A 6000-nucleotide genomic window follows, 5' to 3' on the forward strand; every position below is an offset into this window, starting at 1 on the left:
GGATCAGCCACTTGGCCTTTGTGAGCCGACAAACATTTCTAGATAGTCTTTTAAAAAGCTGTTACACAAAAAACAGATCTGAGCTTCATCAGTGTAGAAAAAAAATGCTACTTCATGAGTGCATGAAGTGAAATTGTTATTTTAACAATGCTGTATATGCCTATTTATTTCTCAACGATTCTTCTATTGTGTATATATTGTATTTTGTGTATTATCTGTTTCAAATTGCAGTGAAATTTCAGATTGATCTTTCAGTATTTACCTATCTCTTCTTGAGACAGAACTGTTTATTTGATGTTTTCGTGTTTTCCATAAGGGATTATTTTCTCCTGATTCTTTCATTACTAGTGGGACACAGTGATACAGTAAACGCAAGTGAATTAGCTCAGCCTAAGTGACTGGGACCTCAGAAAGGGCTGAATTCTGGAAATTTGAATTCACATAAACTGTTCAAGAACAGATAATTTAGAAAGATTCTATTTTTTTCCTATCGAGAGCAATTCTGATCTGATTCTGTTACTACATATGGCTTACAAAGTTGTTTGTTAATATGATTGTGAAATCATTCAGTGCTGATTCAGAAAAATGTGTGTCTGATTAATGTACTCCTTCTAACAAGGAAAAACAATTTTTGTCCAGAAGAAACTTTTTTGTAATTCTTTGATGCATGCCGCTGTAGAGGTTAATGGATTTTTGTTGCTACTCTAATAAAATGTCAAGTAAGAAAATTATATTGCAACTTTCATTTTTTTAATAGGGCACTTGAATACATATGTTTTGTTTGCTTTACTGTCCTTTGTAATGGAAAGAGAATGTAACAACATCCTTTTCCATCTGTAGGAGAATGAGCACTCTAAAAAACAAGAGCTTTGTTCCCTGAAGGAAAAGTGGTGTGCCTATAGTCTAGTGGCTAGGACACTTAAATGGGAAGGGGTTCATGTGAAACCTTGTCCCTGCTCTAAGGATTGTGCGTGCACTTTACATTAGACAGCATTAAACAAAAAAAGGATAAGAAATAAACTTATCAGCAGAGGCAGAGACCAGAAGCCAGAGCTTCTCACCACCAACTTGACTGTTTACCCTGCTCCCTGGGTACTGCCTTGCTTGCTTTTCTTTTTACAGTCACTCGCACTTGGACCCAGCCTCAGGACGATGAGTGGAAATTTTCAGTCTGCTCTGATTTTCCTCCACTTAGTGCATAGGAAACTCACTCTCCTGGGCGGGATGAGATACGCGTGAGCTGAATTCCCCACAAGCCCAACTAAGGCCAAACACAGTTCTTCCACTTCTAGGATAAACGCTCAGTCACTAGTACCAAGGGTGGACGGCTCCCAGCGGAGTCTGCTGACGTTTGTGAATCCAAGGTGTTGGGAACCTTAACCTTTTCTTACATTGCACAAGAAACCTGGTGCCCAACTCTATTTATATACATGGGGAGGAATAACCCCACGCACTAGTACAGGCTGGGGACCGACCGGCTGGAGAGCCATTTTGCAGAGAAGGACCTGGGGGTCCTGATGGACAAGCTGACCACGAGCCGCGATGCACCCTTGTGGCACAGAAGCCAACAGCATCCTGGGCGGCACTGGGCGGAGTGTTGCCAGCAGGTCAAGGGAGGTGATCATTCCCCTCTGCACAGCTCTGGTGAGACACATCTGGAGGCTGTGTGCACACCTTTGTGAGCCATGTCCTCAGCTCTAACTCCCAGCTGCTATTCAGCCAGACCCCTGAAAGCTGTGTTGGATGTCCAGATCTGAGGTTAAAAAAAACAAGGTAACATATATATAACTCACCTTCATGCAATCAAGTACAAGCCCACAATTTCCTTAGCCTAATTTACTGCCATATGGCATCCCAGTTCCTTTCTCTACCCTCTCTAATTAGGAATAAACCTAGAGCAAAGTGTATTTCTGATTTCTAGAAGGACCACCTGGAGGATCATGAAGAACAATTTGAATTGTTACTAGGATGGAGGAGGAAAGACTGAGCCTAGAATACAAGCATAGAGCTTAAAAGTGCTTTTTAAGTTCCTGCCTACAAACCCCTCTCTTTGAGCTTTCCATAACCGGTCTAGATCATATCAGCTAAGCTATTTAAGTGCTTCCATTCCGATGAACTTCATTATTTGGTGAAGATGCATAATTGTCCTATATATATAGACCTAGGCAATATCTCACATTTCTCCCTCCTTTCTTGCAAGTGCAAGAGGTAAATTTTCTAGTTGTTTTAAAATTGTAATGCATATGTCTGTCATAGCATCTCATTCATTTAAAGCAAAAGATTTGCCACACACAGTATGTTTCCCTCTAGACTGGCACTGCTGTCTCAAATTAGTTACTGTAATGTGACCAGAAGCCATTCATTCACTGACTAGACAGCCCAGTGAGGGAAAAAACAAAAAAAAAAACCTTCACAGTGCTGTAAGTATAAAATGTAAAAGCCCTTCAGACTGAACATAGCAGGTGACAGCCCTGGGACCCCTTCTCTTCTGTGTTCTGCCAAGAGAGACACTTAAATTCATGCAGTGAAGGGCTAGGGGTCTGCTTCTAGCCGGTGGTGAGGTTTGGGTCACAGTTGGGGGTCATGTTAGGATTTAGGGTGAGGGTTAGGATTGTGTACTTAGTTTTCCCCATGAGTTGTATATAGAGCTTAGAAGCCCAACTCACAGTTGAGGATTCAGCTAAGCATCAAGTTTCACAGTGCTGAGACACTAGTGAGCTTTTGAGGGTGCAGATGCACTGATTATGTCAAGAAATTTCTGCCTCTGCAAATATTGTTCAATACTTATAACAATAGCTCGGCAAAAAGTTTATGTTAAAAAAAATGGTAAAATAAAACTAGCTGCAACATCCAGGTATAGAAAGAAGAGGTCTTAATAACTAGCACAACCATATTGACTAGGCTTTTCACATTCTGAAGGGGAAAGGAATAGGGAGAAAGGCGATAGTTATTTTTTCCATATTTTTAGTCCTTCAGTAGTCCACTCTCCTATAATTAATCTATATATAACTCCACAGAGTGGCTACTAGAAAATGTAAAGCAACACTGAAAAGGAAACTTTAAAGGAAGCTTTAAAGATGAACATTATATTTAAGTATCTCCTAGATATAATATGTAGATGAATCCATGCATGCATTGGGAATATCTGCTCTAATTACAAAGCTTTATTTCAAGCCCTGAAAACAAATGAAGCAAACCTTGCCAGTTCACTTTTGACAAATAGGCACCAGATACAAATTTAACAGCTGCTTCTACCCAATCAGACAGAATCTCTTTCTAAAAGTAAACTTTCAGAAGATTGCACCCTCTGGAAGCACAACCGTTCCACTGAAACAATAACAACAGAGCAATGATTAGAAATGAACAACAAAAAAAGGAAACTCCTGCTCTTCTGTGCTTTGTTTCCATCTAATGGATTGCACCAGCCTGGATACTGGTACCACCTAGCACCAGGCAAGGTGGCAAAATCTGTTTAGAGAGTTTTAGTTGAATGATTTGTGTGGCTCATCTTATGTGTGATAACCTTTCCATACAAACACATTTTCTGGATTATCATGGAACTGAGAAATGAATGCCCTCATAAAATGGCAATGTTGCTCTAATTTATATGATATGGGGATTTTTTGTGGCATTTACTGTACCTACACTTTTATTGCTGATGTGAAGTATGTATAGAGCTAAGCAGGGAAGAAAAAGGTATTTGATACCCTTTCAGATTGGTATGGAAGGCAGGATGCTCTGTACGATTTCAGAAGATTCAAGTCCCAATTTATTGTCACTTTGGGGCATAAATTTATGGAATATTTTTCTGAGAGCTGCCCAGATCTTCATTTTTATTCCAGTATTAGATGTTGTCATAACTTTGATTAGGAGGGAAATATCACAATATTCAATACATATAGCTTGTTGTTTGTATGCTACTGTGTCAGAAGAACAAGCCTACATGTTTCTGAGAAATCTAGGAAGTCATTGAGTCAGACCTCGGACGGAAGAGTAGCTCCTGAGAGGGAATCTTCTCTCGTACTAAAAACAAGTGCTTGAAAAGATAAGGAACTTGTGAAGCACTGTCTGACTGTAGTGTATTTTGTACCAGTGTGCCAGTATGAAGTGCTGTCCGGAAAACGGGAATGACAGCTTATTCACCCTTGTCAAACTGGGCTGTAGAAGTTCATTATTCTGAAGCTACGGCTGTTTATACAGATGTGAAGAAAATAAAAATAACAGCACCAAAGACTAAGGCTGGTAGGGTAGTTTTTGAATGTTCTGAAATGGAAAATGCTGCTACTAAGAATTATTTGCATTCATAAGCAATTTTCTCTTTTTAAATCTGCAATTATTGCACTTATTTGCATGAGTGAGATTTATTTTTCAGCAGGGTATAAAACACTCAATTTAAAGCTAGTGTTCAAGAAAGAACAATAAACTGAATCCCTGCTTGAAATGTTTTATAACAGTTGCATAAATCTCCTGAGGAGTGAAAGGTTGCTGTGACTTAATAAAAGCCTATGAAGTAGAGGACTGGACCACTACAAAAGGAACAAAAAAACCCAAAACAAAGCAAACAAGGCAGTTTTAAGTAAAGGGATGTGCCTATAGAATCTGGCCTGCTGCTCATATGCCTGTATGATTCATCTAATGAGTCTGATCCAAAGAATAAATATTGCTAACATCTTATGGAGCTTCTGGATTGCACACTGGATGAAAGTGCAGGAAGCTGGAGAAATTTCAATAAACAAATCCAGCAAAGTCATTTATTTCAAGAAAGTGGTGCAAATGTAAAAACGTAGCTTCAGGTCACAAGATCCAACACTACAGAAAAAATTTGAACAGCCCTGTCACCAAGCCACATCTCACCAAATACTTTTTTGAAAGAAAAACCCACACACCACAGTAACCCCTGCCCAAAGAGATACAGAAATAATTTTTAATGCATCTCTATATACTATAAGCAAGTTCTTGAGACACCACAAGATCATTGATATGATTTTCTCAAATAATGTCAAGAAAAGGCAGACAAATGTGTTTCAAAAAGAGGTCAATGAACATGGATGTACTCGTAAAGGACACATGGATGTGCAAATTGCAAATCTGCTCTAGTCAAAAACAGATGGTGAATAAGATTACAGGGAGCAAGATTGCTTCAGTGAAGGCATAAATGAGGAGCCAGTAGAGGACACTCACCATGTAGTCTGAAATACTAATCTTGGGTGGCATTCTTCTGAGAAAATTTAGAGATTTACAGCACAGGCCTAGACTTCCATTATGTGTGGAGAAGAGCAGCTACTCTAAAAAGAAGTGACTCATTTTAACCAAAGATAGATGTCTAAACTAGACCAGATAAGTTTCAAATCAGCATTACCGACTTTTCTGTATTGAACATAAAGATGAATCAAATCCTTAATGTATTACCTTTGCCCTGAATTGCATATGGAACATTTTAAAACAGTTACTTTTGCTTACTAATGCCTAACATATTGTCTCTTTTGACAAGAAAACATGTAAAGGTTTAGTATTATAGTACAAAAATAGATTTAGCACCAGATGAGATGGTGTCATCATTCAAGAGGTGGTTGCACTGCCAAGCTCCTAGATAGTGAGTCTGTCATAGATGAACAGGGTCTATATAGAGACATATCTCCAGAGAAATTTGCTTCTTCTAGTAAAACCAGTAACTGAGATTTCTGACATTGATTCTTTGGATAGGAACAGTACCTAGGGGGTATATTTCCCAAGCAGTAACTCGCAGATAGAAGCTACATTTTGTGTTGGTGGTGTTGAGAGCAGCTGATCAAGTGAGCACAGTCCCCCTGGGAAAACATGCAGTAGCACGTGCAGAGCCACAGCCATACGGGGCCCTGACCGATCAGCTGGCCACACCACAGCCCCTTGGGCAGCTGTGTCCCGCATCTTCAACGCACCCTGCCCGGCAGTGGGAACTCCTGTGTGTGCCTCAGTTCTTATTTCGAGCTACCCTGTTATCTCTCTAACTAACTGTTTGAT

Source organism: Struthio camelus, chromosome 2 (genome assembly GCF_040807025.1).
Source record: "Struthio camelus isolate bStrCam1 chromosome 2, bStrCam1.hap1, whole genome shotgun sequence".
Lineage (NCBI taxonomy): Eukaryota > Metazoa > Chordata > Aves > Struthioniformes > Struthionidae > Struthio > Struthio camelus.